The sequence below is a fragment of the Delphinus delphis genome, chromosome 2, assembly GCF_949987515.2.
Source record: "Delphinus delphis chromosome 2, mDelDel1.2, whole genome shotgun sequence".
Classification (NCBI taxonomy): Eukaryota; Metazoa; Chordata; class Mammalia; order Artiodactyla; family Delphinidae; genus Delphinus; species Delphinus delphis.
In genome coordinates this window covers 29,420,520-29,435,774 of record NC_082684.1, presented here as the reverse complement: position 1 = coordinate 29,435,774, position 15,255 = coordinate 29,420,520, and the positions used below count along the sequence as shown (strand labels likewise).

The 15,255-nt window shown below is 38.8% G+C and overlaps 1 protein-coding gene across 11 annotated transcripts in view; it reads right to left on the bottom strand.

Moving 5' to 3' along the window:
- Positions 1 to 15,255, bottom strand: part of NUMB (NUMB endocytic adaptor protein) — a 174,007-nt gene that overhangs the window by 144,322 nt on the left and 14,430 nt on the right. Inside the window, exon 1 of one of the 11 annotated variants that reach the window (XM_060004255.1) lies at positions 2,010 to 3,667. The exons of the other annotated variants lie outside the window; for them this stretch is intronic. The gene's annotated coding sequence lies outside the window, so the exon portion shown is untranslated. Of the gene's footprint in view, positions 1 to 2,009; positions 3,668 to 15,255 lie in introns of those variants that run through there. 11 annotated transcript variants of the gene reach the window in all.

Sequence of the window (15,255 nt, the reverse complement as noted above, 5' to 3'; positions counted from 1 at the left end):
GGGCTTCATTGTATCCTCAAAACCAAAACAGTGCCAGGCAAATATTTGTAAAGGGAACAAAATAGATAGCAGATGATCCCTAAAGTCCTCCAACTCTTAACTCTTTGGCTCTTCCATTTGCTATGTAAGCAAAATTCTACCTAAGGTAAGGGAAGCTAAAATATGAGATCACCTAAATTTAAAAAAGGAAAAATATAACACTTTAAAGGATTTGATCGAGGTCACAAGGCAGGTTCATGATTAAGTTCATAAGACTCAACAACATTTTAATCAAATCATTACATAATTATTAATATTACTGTATTTCATTATTATATTCTAGGTCAAAAGACTATAATACTTCCTCTACGTATATCAATACATCCTCCACTATCATCTAGGTAGCTAGCAAGTTCAACTGTCCAGAAGAGTTATGCACTCAGAATTTAAGGAAGCCTAAAATTTACACACTGCTGGGCAGAATCTGTACATAAAAATTAAAGATTACATGGTATGATTAATTTTTTTAAAACCAGAAGAAATAAGTTCTTTCGATCCTTATCTAGCTCTTGTTGAAACAGAGAAAAGAAACAAAAGGAAAAGAAATGAATAAAGGTATGGAAAAGACAAAAAAAATCAGGAACCAGATATAGCAACAAGATATAGAAAAGAAGAGATCAGGATTAAAAGTAATCAAAGGTCTCAAGGAATGAGATATAGGCAAAAGTGGCTACAAAGACAAAGAGCAGAATACCAACCGAGGCAGCATCCTCGTCAACAACCTCTAATGATGACACATAATGCAAGAAATTTTTAGAGCAAGTAGACTGTAGAATATCTCATGAGGTTAGTGTATCATTTCTCCCATCTACTATATCCTACATATCTAAATTAACAAGAAAATACATCCCAAACCCTTAGAGATCAATAAAAAGCAAATTAGGTTCAATATGTACTATGTTTTCTATGGCAAGTTAAGTATTGGTTTGGAAAAGTTTTCATCAATCTCTATGAAGATTTTCATCCAAAAAAAAAAAAAAGGTTAAAATAAAGTTTTGATTCCTCACCTGCCTTTTACATTTCATTTTCCCAAACTACTTACAATATCAGAGTTAATTCAAAACAGATTTAATCAGTTCATGCAGAGATTTCTATTTCTAAAAAAACATTTTCTAGAAATCTCTCAATTTTATACATATATATATATATAAAAAATATTAAATCAGGGTGGGCCAAGACCACCAGAACAACGGGCCAAAACAGAAATAGTAAAGGACTAATAAAACTGACTATAAAAATGTAAAACATCTACACTGCAAAAGACATTATGAAGAAAAATTAAAAGACAAATGACAAATTGGGAAAATATCTACAATATAAAACAAAGGTTTACTATCCTTAGTGTATAAGGAGCTCTTACAAATTAATAAAAAGACAGGAGCAGAAATACATGAATACCAACTGACAAAAAAAGAAACAAAATAATAAGCACAAGCTGTTCAACTTCACTAGTAGCGACCAAAGAGATGCAAATTACTATAATTTCTTGACAAATACGAAAATGATCAATAAAACCCAGTGTTTTATAAGGTATGGGGAATCTGGCACTCCTATTCACTATTATTGGAACTATATATATATTTTTTTTGCATTTTATTTTTAACTTTTTATTTTATATTGGAGTATAGCCAATTAACAATGTTGTGATAGTTTCAGGTGCACAGCAAAGCGACTCAGACATACATATACACATATCCATTCTCCCCGAGACTCCCCTCCCATCCAGGCTGTCACATAACATTGAGCAGAGTTCCCTGGGCTATACAGTAGGTCCTTGTTGGTTATCCTTTTTAAATGTAGCAGTGTGTACATGTCAATCCCAAACTCCCTAACCATCCCTTCCCTCCACCCTTCCCCCTGCCCCCCTGTAACCATAAGTTCATTCTCTAAGTCTGTGAGTCTGTTTCTGTTTTTTAGATTCTGCATATAAGCGATATCATACAATATTTGTCTTTCTGTGTCTGACTTACTTCTCTCAGTACGACAATCTCTAGGTCCAACCATGTTGCTGCAAATGGCATTATTTCACTCTTTTTTATGGCTGAGTAATATTCCATTGTCTATATGTTCCACATCTTCGTTATCCATTCCTCTGTCGATGGACATTTAGGTTGCTTCCATGTCTTGGCTATTGTAAACAGCGCTGCAAGGAACATTGGGGGTGCATGTATCCTTTCGGACCATGTTTTTCTCCAGACAGATGCCCAGGAGTGGGATTTCAGGGTCATATGGTAGCTCTATTTTTCATTTTTAAGGAACCTCCATACTGTTCTCCATAGTAGCTATACCAATTTACATTCCCACCAACAGTGTAGGAGGGTCCCCTTCTCTCCACACCCTCTCCGGTATTTATTCTTTGTGGATTTTTTGATGATAGCCATTTTGACTGGTGTGAGGTGATGTCTCTTTGTAGTTTTGATTTGCATTTCTCTAATCATTAGCAATACTGAACATCTTTACATGTGCCTCTTGGCCATTCGTATGTCTTATTGGAAAAATGTCTATTTAGGTATTCTGCCCATTTTTTGATTGGGTTGTTTGTTTTGATGATATTAAGCCACAGGAGCTGTTTGTAGATCTTGGAGACTAATCCCTTGTCAGTCACATCATTTGCAAATACTCTTCCCAATCTCTGGGTTGTCTTTTCATTTGTTTATGGTTTCCTTTGCTGTGCAAAAGCTTTTGAGTTTAATTAGGTCCCATCTGTTTATTTTTTATTTTATTTCCATTACTCTGGGAGACAGATCAGAAAAGATATTGCTGTTATTTTTGTCAGAGAGTGTTCTGCCTATGTTTTCCTCTAGGAGTTTTATAGTGTCCAGTCTCACACTTAGGTTTTTAATCCATTTTGAGGTTATTTTTGTGTACAGTGTTAAAGAATGATCTCAATTTCAAGTTTTTACATGTAGCTGTCCAGTTTTCCCATCACCATTTGTTGAAGAAACTGTTTTTCCATCATTGTAGAGTCTTGCCTCCTCTGTCATAGGTTAATTGACCATAGGTGCGTGGGTTTATTTCTGGGCTTTCTATCCTGTTCCATTGGACTATAGTTCTATTTTTGTGCCAGTGCCATACTGTTTTGATGACTATAGCTTTGTAGTATAGTCTGAAGGTACTATATTTTAAAATAGTTTATAAAAACTTTTAGGAAAATAATCAAATTTCAAAATATGCCTATCCTTTGACAAAACAGCCCCACTTCTAAAAAATTTATTCTAAATAAATGGATGTGTGCAAATATGTGTGTAGAGAAGAGCCATTACATATGCCTAGCATATGGCAGGTGTTCAATAAATATTTGATGAATCAACCATAATATTGCTTATAATAGCAAGAATTGTTAACAGTAGAAATGTCTACAAATAAACCATGACATATCCATACCCTGAAACCCTATGTAGCTGTCAAAAATGATAAAAACAGATCTATAATTATTGATTAAAAATACATCTATAATAAATTATAGATGTAAAAGAAAACCAGTAAAATGTATGGCCATTCCTCAAAAAATTAAACGTAGAATTACCATATGATCCAGCAATTCCATATGGTATATACCTAAAAAAATTGAAAGAAGGACTCAAACAGGTATTTGTACACCAATGTTCACAGTAGCATTAGTCACAAGAGCCAAAAGATGGAAACAATCCATGTGTCCGGTGATAGGTTAATGAATAAACAAAATGTACATACAATGGAATATTATTCCAAATAGACATACAATGGAATGTTATTCAGCCTTAAAAAGCAATGTTCTAAACGTATGGACACCAAGGTGGGAAAGTGGGGGGGGAGGGCGGGTTGGTGGTGGTGGGATGAATTGGGAGATTGGGATTGACATATACACACTAACATGTATAAAATAGATAATTAATAAGAACCTGCTTTATAAAAAAATAAAATTTAAAAAAAAAAGCAATGTTCTGATAAATGCTGCAACATGGATTAACCTTGAAGAAATTACACTAAGTGAAATAAAGCCAGATACAAAAGGACAAATATTGTATAATTCCATGTATATGAGATATTCAGAGTAGTCAAATTTGTAGAGGCAGAGAGAAGAATGGAGGTTGCCATGGGCTGAGGGAAGAGGAGAATGGGGAGTTAATGTTTAACGGGTACAGAGTTTGAGTTTGGAAAGATAAAGTTCTAGAGATAGATGGTGGTGATGGTTGCACAACAATGTGAATGTACTGAATGCCACTGAACTGTACACTTAAAAATGGTTAAAACAGGGCTTCCCTGGTGGCACAGTGGTCGCAGGGGACACGGGTTCGTGCCCTGGTCCGGGAATATCCCACATGCACGGAGCGGCTGGGCCCGTGAGCCATGGCCGCTGAGCCTGCGCGTCCGGAGCCTGTGCTCCGCAATGGGAGAGGCCACAACAGTGAGAGGCCCACGTACCGCAAAAAAACAAAAACAAAAACAAAAACATAATGTTGATTAGCCAAAGCAAGCAAGAATATACATACACCATGGTTCTATTTTTAGAGTTAAAAAATAAATAAAACTAAACAATATATTTTTGAAATACATGCAAATGTGGTAAACTTTTAAAAAAAGGAAGGGAATGATAAGTAAACACTCCAAAACAAAATCCTGAATAGTTTCATCCCTGGTGGAAAGACAAGTAGATGGAAAACAAGGAGAAATATACCAACAACATTGGTAATGTTCTTTTTCTTGAGATGGGTGGTGGGTTTACAGGTATTGGTTTCATTATATGCCTCATTACTTAAATACACAGTACCATATTCTAATCTATATATCAAATAGTTCATAATGGGAAGGGAAAACAGAAAACGAAGGGAGAGGGAAGAAAAGGAAAGGGAAGGACAGACATCAATAATGAAAGTCAACATGGAACTCCTATCTCTCCCTGCAAAGGGCACATAAACTTGCATTAAATATAGGCTCCATCCTGAAACCCCACTAAAACAAAAGTTTTTTGTTTTGAAAGCATAAATCTGAAATGAAACGCAAGTAGGTAACTTACCTATCCTCAGTTTTTAAAAATTACGATAATGTCTAGGGCTTCCCAGGTGGCGCAGTGGTTAAGAATCCGCCTGCCAGTGCAGGGGACATGGGTTTGAGCCCTGGTCCGGGAAGATCCCACATGCCTTGGAGCAACTAAGCCCGTGCGCCACAACTACTGAGGCTGTGCTCTAGAGCCCATGAGCCACAACTACTGAAGACTGCGGGCCTAGAGCCTGTGCTCTGCAACAAGAGAAGCCACTGCAATGAGAAGCCTGTGCACCACAACGAAGAGTAGCCCCTGCTTGCCACAACTAGAGAAAGCCCACGCGGCAACAAAGACCTGATGCAGCCAAAAATAAATAAATAAAATAAATAAAAAATTTTTAAAAAGATAATGCCTAATGTAATATAAGAGGGGAAAAAAGTAATTTTTAATATAATATTTTAATATGTAAATGTACCAGTATAACCATCCTAAAATTCATATTAATAAGAAAATAGACACTTGCTCCCACACACAGAAATGCCATGAACAGGGACTTCCCTGGTGGTCCAGCGGGTAACACTCCGTGTTCCCAGTGCAAGGGGGCTGGGTTTGATCCCTGGTTGGGGAACTAGATCCCACATGCATGCTGCAGCTAAGAGTTCACATGCCGCAACTAAGAGTCTGCATGCTGCAACTAAGAAGTCCGCATGCCACAATGAAGATCCCTCATGCTGCAACTAAGACTCAGCACAGCCAAAATAAATAAATAAATACAAAAAAGAAAAGAAATGCCATGAACATGACAGCTACAAATGAAGACTGACACAAATGAGCTGTGTTGGGAAATCAAATACCACAAGGGGCAATGCCATTGGTAATATGATTTTCCAAAACAGTTAACAACTCATTGTAGTTCTGAACAAAACAAAGTACAATTTGCTCTCCATTTACCCAGGAATTACATTCCTGGAAAATTCAGTGTCTATTAAAGCCATGCAAAAAACCACTTTGTGTTTAAATGTAAAACAGAACTAGGATCAGATAAGTACAAACAGGTTTTTCACCCTTAAGAAGGTCTGGGGAAATGTTCAAAATTCATGCACAACTGTCTCATACCTTGTGAGATGTATGGCATTCCTGAGTCCTGCTCACTAAATGCCAATGCTGCACCTACCCCACCTTAATCACTGTGGCAACCAAAGGTGCACACTCAAAGATCCAAGCACATCATAGGGGAAGTACTTACTCCATTGAGAACCGGTGACTTTGAGAAAGGCTAGGTCCCAATTTGGATTCTAGACGCCCCTTATTTTACATGACATCACGAAGCTGAATGTAAATGATAAAGTCTAACCAATTTCTAACTTTGGCAAAGGAGGAATCCTCATAAGGTGAAGAATTTATTGTTAGGGAAAATATAAAGGCAGGCAAAAACCTAAGGATATTTGCCTTAAATACAACTGATACATCAAACCAAAAGTTGGCAGTCTTTTCACCCAAATGATGGCAATCCTTAAGGACAGTATTGCTATCTGGCTAAAATACAACAAATATCACAACTGAAAAACACTGTAAGAAAGATTATGTTGTAGATCACAAAACATTTTTAATTTTAATATTTATAGCAATTCTATGGGACAGATATCATTATTCTTTTCAAATTACTTATAAGGAAAACAATCTAAAAAGGTCAGGGCTTCCCTGGTGGCGCAGTGGTTGAGGGTCCGCCTGCCGATGCAGGGGACACGGGTTCGTGCCCCAGTCCAGGAGGATCCCACATGCTGCGGAGCGGCTGGGCCCATGAGCCATGGCCGCTGAGCCTGTGCGTCCGGAGCCTGTGCTCCACAGCAGGAGAGGCCACAGCGGTGGGAGGCCCGCGTACCGCAAAAAATAAATAAATAAATAAAAAGGTGAAAGTCGGGGCTTCCATGGTGGCGCAGTGGTTAATAATCCGCTGCCAATGCTGGGTACACAGGTTCGAGCCCTGGTCCAGGAAGATCCCATATTCCATGGAGCAACTAAGCCCATGTGGCACAACTACTAAGCCTGCGCTCTAGAGCCCATGAGCCACAGCTACTGAACCCGTGTGCCACAACTACTGAAGCCCGCGCACCTAGAGCCCGTGCTCTGCAACAAGAGAAGCCACTGCAATGAAAAGGCTGCGCACCTCAACGAAGAGTAGCCTCCGCTCACCGCAACTAGAGAAAGCCTGCGCGCAGCAACAAAGACCCAACATAGCCAAAAATAAATTAATTAATTAATTAAATTTTTTTAAAAAAAGCTCAAAGTCACAGAGCTAATAAACTGACAGAGACAGGACTTTAAGCCCTCTGATTTCAAATCCTGCGTCTTTCCCTCAAACTAGTATCTGCTTCACAAAGGCCCAATATGGCAATACAGATCAAAGGAAATTCATCACTCAGTACAACAGAAGTGTCAATATATAGCCTCAATCTATTTTGATATATGACAGATAGTTGCACTTATACTACATATGTCAGTTATTTCTCAATATGAGAATTTTTTTTTTTTTTTTTTTTGCGGTACACAGGCCTCTCACTGTTGTGGCCTCTCCCATTGCGGAGCACACGCTCTGGACGTGCAGGCTCAGCAGCCATGGCTCACAGGCCTAGCCACTCCGCGCCATGTGGGATCTTCCTGGACTGGGGCACGAACCTGTGTCCCCTGCATCAGCAGGCAGACTCTCAACCACTGCGCCACCAGGGAAGCCCTATGAGAAATTTTAAAATGTTAACAGTCTTGTCTCATATTGAAAAAGAAAAAGAAAAATACTTAAAAAGAAAAAAGTAAACTTTTAGCAGTTACCATGACATATAGTGTCTAATTATTTCCTAATATCAGAAAGATTCTGGATCAGAATCCTAATGAATCTTCTACTGAATCAAACACTTCAGAATCCCCCCACAGATTCTGACAATTAAAGAGTTAATGAAGTCTTTTTTAAAAACTTTCAGTTTGGGGAGAAATGCATAACCATTAAGAACTCTTTAAAAATCTCAACTTAAGCAAAATACCACTAACGTAGTCAACAGCTGGATCAGTCCTCTCTGAAACACATATCTAAAGTTCACCTGAGAATGACTACATGATGGGATGACATATTGAATTAGTTTTCATTCATGACCAGTAGATTAAGACTCTAAATGGTATTGTGCCATGCTTCTTACTTTGAACCACTTTCTTGGTTCCAAATACCTATATGTGCACAATAGTTTACAACATAAGACAAAAATAAAAGCCCTTGCATCAGGGCTTGATACAAGAGGAAAAAGGAAGTAGTGTGTCTTATTATTTCAGCTGAAGAAATAAGGAAGTAAGATCATTTATCAGCAAGCACCATCTTAGACACATCTCTAAAGGGCAGAATAATCGATTCGGCATAACCTTAAAAACAGTAGTAGCTGATGATCTATCAGACTCACCCTTCCACTAATTCAAACCCAAAATCCAAGAAGAAAGAATAATTTAACTGACATTTCTCTTTTAAAAGAAAAAAATTTTTAATTTATGCTTCTGAATTCATGGGTAAAGTTTAACAGACTAGAATGAAGGCTTTAGGGGTTACAATATTCAAGCATATTAGTTATACCTAAACACACAAACTGGAAATCTGTCATAATATTTTATCCCTCCTTTTTGTTCCTCTTTCCCAAAGAGGATCTTTACCTCAGCGTAACTATGCTTGTCAAAGCCAAAACCTCTCCCTCAAACCACCCTTTTTCCTCTCTCATGCACACTTTTAACATTCCCTTTCCTGACTTATAATTCACTCCGTTATAACTTCCATAATCTCTATGATCTTCTCACATACTGCACTGACTTTTTGACTAGTAGCTAATGGAAAGTACATGCAATAGAGCTTAAAAGAATATCAATTACTGGACTACCACAAACACAAAGAATAAAGCACTTCAGCACTTTATTACATTGAAAAAAAATTTGTAATTCCTCCTGAAAAATTTCCAATTCAAGCTTGCCAAAACACAGATTAAAATTCAATTTAAATGTCCCACCAAAAAGCCTCAAAACATACCATAATCCCCAGACACATTTGCAGAAATTTCAAATAATGACTGACAAGTGTTTTGGGGTCACTACATATATATAATGCACACTATATATATACACACACTATATATGTGTGTGTGTGTGTGTGTGTGTGTGTGTGTGTGTGTATACACACACACACACACACACTGTCTAAACACAGAAATCAACAAGGAATTCTAGGACTCACCTGAACATACAACAGCTCCCGTATATAGAGAACTGACTTTATGCTAGGTATTGTTCTAAGAATTTATATACAAGTGTGTAAAAGGCTTCTCAAGGTGGTACAGTAAATTCACCCAAATAACAATCAATATATAAACGTATCAAATACATAAACAAACAATGCAGGACTTGGCGCAGTGGTTAAGAATCCGCCTGCCAGTGCAGGGGACACAGGTTCGAACCCTGGTCTGGGAAGATCCCACATGCCTCAGAGCAACTAAGCCCATGTGCCACAGCTACTGAGCCTGCACACTAGAGCCTGTGCGCCACAACTGCTAAAGCCTGTGTGTCACAACTACAGAAGCCCGCTCGCCTAGAGCCCGTGCTCTGCAACAAGAGAACCACCACAATGAGAAGCCCACGCACCACAGTGAAGAGTAACCCCCGCTCACCACAACTAGAGAAAGCCTGCACACAGCAACAAAGACCCAACACAGCCAAAAATAAAAAAAATAAATTTGTTAAAAATTAATTAATTAAAAGAATAAACAAACAAGGCATAGCTGGCTCAAAAAACAATATAAATATCTCTCAGGCAGTGATAAGGAACAGAGATGCAAAATGATGTGGTGCTGAAACCAGAGGCCCACTGGGTTCCTGGTCTAGAAACAGGCGGTGGCAGCTGGGACTTTGGCTTCCCTGGGGAACAGGGACTAAAAGTGCTCCATATGAGACAGAGGGCTTATCAGAGCTAGGCCAGAGCTAGGGCTGGGTAGGGCTCTCTTATAAAGAAAACAACTGCCAACTCTGCCTGAGGTTATGGGTTACAGGAAATAACCCCCAGGAAGGTTGCAGGATACAGACACAGCTTCAAAACCAAGAAAGAAACCAGGCCACCTGGTAGGTCTGTGACTGGGTCTGCAATATCCACAGTATCACCAATATCTCTGAGGGGCAGGAACTCTAAGTCTGGTTCTAGAACTGGGGTCCAAAGGCAAGTGTGAAACTACTGTACAAGGAGGGAGGTGAACACAAGAGGGACAAGGAAAGTTAGCTGAGACTCAAGAATAGAAGACAACTAAAGGGACTTCCCTGGTGGTCCAGCGGTTAAGACTCTGTGCTCCCAATGCAGAGGACCAGTGTTCGATCCCTGGTCAGGGAACTAGATCCCGCATGCCACAACTAAGAGCCTGCATGCTACAACTAAAAGATCCCACGTGCCACAACTAAAAGATCCCACATGCCACAACTAAAAGATCCCGCATGCCGCAACTAAAGATCCCGCACGCCGCAACTAAAGATCCCGCACACCACAACGAAGATCCCATGTGCTGCAACTAAGACCTGGCACAGCCAAATAAATAAATAAATATTTTTTTAAAAAAAAGACAACTAAAGCTGCTGTTATAGTCTGAATGACATTCCATTATCTATTTCCTGAAAGTGTAACTATTAAGACCGTTTCCAGGGCTTTCTCTTACATCTCAGTATTTATAAGATAAATCCTCATTACTTAAGGTAACCAGGAAAAACCTAACACTCTTAAACCTTTTCTACCTTCCCAACAAACCAATAATCACGATAATCTGAAAAGATTATTTTTTTAAATGCAATGAAGTGGCAAAAACCTATTTCTAAATGATAGCCTTTGACAACTCCAAAATCTAGCATCCAGTTTCCCACGGTTAAAGCAAACTGTCTTTATAACTAAATGTGTTGACTATGCCTACACAAACTATAAGTGATGTAGTATCTCTCAAATTCAGCCTTCCTATTATCAACCAGACACAGGACTTTCCTACCACTAAGAAGGTTGTGGTTTCCAGCTTAAAGATGACACAATTGAAAGGTTCTGAACGGCCATTTAAAATAGTCTCTAGAAAGAATAACTCGAATAAAAAGTGTTTTGGTAAAACAAGCATCAAATCAGTAACCCACCATTTAAATTCTAGACCTACTTCTGCCACTAACTAGCTATGTGACTTTAGCTAACCTAAACTAGGCTTCATCTTTACCTGTAAAACAAACACTATAAGTCTCTAGGGCTTTACTAATTGTAACATTGTAACATTGTTTTAAACTTATGGTAAGAATGTTTGCTAAATGCAGACAAATTCATCATGTATGCATTTTCTAGAGCTTCAAAGAATTTTATAAATGCCAATAATGCCTGTCTACAGCTCTCTCCTCCCAAAAAGTTACATATGCAAAATCTAAAAATAAAACAACATTTTCTTGAGACAGTTTTCCAAAATACTTTTTAGTATGGTAACATATTACATGCTAGAACTTTAACTGAGGTATAATTTATATACACTAAAGTTCACTTTTAAGTGTACACTTCTGAGTTTGAAAAACACATAGTCATGTAAACACCACCACTGTCAAGATATATAACAGTTAACAGACAATATAGAACACCACAAAAAACTCCCTCCTACCCTGTGTAGTTAAACCATCCCCCCCACACCTTGGCAACCACTAGTCAGTTTTCTGTCCCTTTAGTTATGTTTATTCTAAAGTAACATTAAAATGGAACCATACAGTATGGTCTTTTGAGTCTGGCTTCTTTCATTTAGCATAATGCATTTGATACCCATCCATGTTGTTGCCTGCACTGCCAAATAGTACTCCATTTTTATGAATGTACCAAAGTTTATCAATTCACCAGCTGAGGTTCATCTGGGTTTGTTTCCAGTTTGGGGCATTAGCATATAGATTTGTGTGTGACTACAAGTTTTCATTTCACTTGAGTAAATACCTAGGAGTAGAACTACTGGATTATTATGTTAACTGTATGTTTAACTATATATAAGAACCTGCCAACCTGTTTTTTAAAAAGACTATACCAAAAATGAATAAGTTGTTTAATGGTTTTAAGGAAAAGTAAGTTTAGATCTTATGTCACAAACTTCATAGAAAGATCCTAAATAGATCCAGAGGAAATTATTTATTTATCAGAGGAAATTATTTTCCTATGTCCTATTTATAGGAAGTAGGAGTTAACAAAGGAAGTTGATTTGATAAATAATAAATATTCATATTGATAAATATCTGTATTTATCAAATAGACAAAAAAGATTTTTTTAAGACTTTAAAATATGTCATGTTTTACACAAAAGTAAACTCAAAATGGATTAAAGACCTAAATGTAAGGCCAGACACTATCAAACTCTTAGAGGAAAACATAGGCAGAACACTCTATGACATAAATCACAGCAAGATCCTTTTGGACCCACCTCCTAGAGAAATGGAAATAAAAACAAAAATAAACAAATGGGACCTAATGAAACTTCAAAGCTTTTGCATAGCAAAGGAAACCATAAACAAGACGAAAAGACAACCCTCAGAACGGGAGAAAATATTTGCAAATGAAGCAGCTGAAAAAGGAATTATCTCCATAATTTACAAGCAGCTCACGCAGCTCAATATCAAAAAGCAAACAACCCAATCCAAAAACCGGCAGAAGACCTAAATAGACATTTCTCCAAAGAAGATATACAGATTGCCAACAAACATGAAAGAATGCTCAACATCATTCATCATTAGAGAAATGCAAATCAAAACTACAATGAGATATCATCTCACACCCATCAGAATGGCCATCATCAAAAAATCTAGAAACAATAAATGCTGGAGAGGGTGTGGAGAAAAGGGAACCCTCTTGCACTGTTGGTGGGAATGTAAATTGATACAGCCACTATGGAGAACAGTATGGACGTTCCTTAAAAAACTAAAAATAGAACTACCATATGACCCAGCAATCCCACTACTGCATATACCCTGAGAAAACCATAATTCAAAAAGAGTCATATACCAAAATGTTCATTGCAGCTCTATTTACAATAGCCAGGACATGGAAGCAACCTAAGTGTCCATCGACAGATGAATGGATAAAGAAGATGTGGCACATATATACAATGGAATATTACTCAGCCATAAAAAGAAACGAAATTGAGTTATTTGTAGTGAGGTGGATGGACCTAGAGTCTGTCATACAGAGTGAAGTAAGTCAGAAAGAGAAAAACAAATACTGTATGCTAACACATATATATGGAATCTAAGAAAAAAAAAAGGTCATGAAGAACCTAGGGGCAAGACGGGAATAAAGACACAGACCTACTAGAGAATGGACTTGAGGATATCGGGAGGGGGAATGGTAAGCTGTGACAAAGTGAGAGAGTGGCATGGACATATATACACTACCAAACGTAAAATAGATAGCTAGTGGGAAGCAGCCCCATAGCACAGGGAGATCAGCTTGCTGCTTTGTGACCACCTAGAGGGGTGGGATAGGGAGGGTGAGAGGGAGGGAGGGAGGCGCAAGAGGGAAGAGATATGGTAACATATGTATATGTATAACTGATTCACTTTATTATAAAGCAGAAACTAACACACGATTGTAAAGCAATTACACTCCAATAAAGATGTTTAAAAAAAAAATGTCATGTTTGAAATCACAGTCGTAAGCTCTATAGGGACTTCCCTGGTGGTCCAGTGGCTACGACTCCGCACTCCCAATGCAGGGGCCCGGGTTTGATCCCTGGTCAGGGAACTAGATCCCACATGCCGCGACTAAAGATCCTGCATGCCACAACTAAAGATCCCCCATGCCACAACGAAGATCCCAAGATCCCGTGTGCCGTGACTAAGACCCGGCACAGCTACATAAATAAATAAATTTTTTTTTTAAAAAAAAGCTCTATAGGTCACTAACTCTGTCCGTGTGCGCACCCACTTCAGTCTAGCTAGAATGTGGGTTTAAACTGTCTATTTAGAATGGAAGGTTCCAAGTGGTTAAGTCTTCACAAATTCTGGTCATTTGGAACATAAATGAGAAAGACATAATAAAGAAGATTTGATCTTTCCAACTCACTTGTTCAACTGGCCGTCAGAAACAATTCTTAGTTCTTAGGACTTCCCTGGTGGTGCAGTAGTTAAGAATCCGCTTGCCAACACAAGGGACATGGGTTTGATCCCTGGTCTGGGAAGATCCACATGCCATGGAGCAACTAGGCCCGTGCACCAGAACTACTGAGCCCATGCACCGCAGCTACTGAAGCCCATGCATTCTAAGGCACGTGCTGCAACTACTGAAGCCCGAGTGCCTAGAGCCCGTGCTCCGCAACAAAGAGAAGCCACCGCAATAAGAAGCCCACACACCACAATGAAGAGTAGTTCCCGCTCACCGCAACTAGAGAAAGCCCATGCACAGCAACAAAGAGCCAAAGCAGCCAAAAAGGGGAAAAAAAGAAGAAATAATTCTTAGTGCTTAATGAGAGGACCTATTTATGAAAGTCTCCACTTGGTCCTTATCAATCTCCTGGTTTCACTCCTTTTTTTTTTTAGGTGGGGGGGGGGCCTCGCCAAATGGCATGCAGGATCATAGTTCCCTGACCAGGAATTGAATCCGTGCCCCCTGCAGTGGAAACACAGAGTCTTAACCACTGGACCACCAGGGAAGTCCCTCTCTTTTTTATCCAACTAAGATTTCACAGTCCAACAATATAATCACTCCTTGAACTCAATTCAATGTTTCCCATGTCTCTCTCCTTCACACTCTCCTAGCAAAATTCCAGCTAACCTTCTCCAAGACTGCAACAGAGCAGTGGAATCTTGAAGAAGATAACATATCCAGGCAGAATGGTTATTGTCATAAATTCACACTTAACAACTTCAACCAAGTTCGTGCACCTGACAAACAGTGAGGCCAAACAAACCAAAACATCGGAGTTTGGAGTGAAGAAAAATTTATTGCAAGGACCAAGCAAGGAGGATGGGGCAGCTCATGCTCAAAAGGCCCTAACTCCCTGATGGTTTTCAGGGAAGAAGTTTTACAGGCAAAATTGCAGGGAGGGCTGCAGGGTGTGTGACCTTCCTCTGAGTGGTTGGTGATGAGGTAACAGGTGTTGTTCTAGGAATCTCAATCATCAGCCTCTGGTTCCAACCAGTCTGGGGTCCACGTGCTTATGCTTAGCCTGAAGTTACCACACTCCACCTGGGTGGGGGGCCTTAGT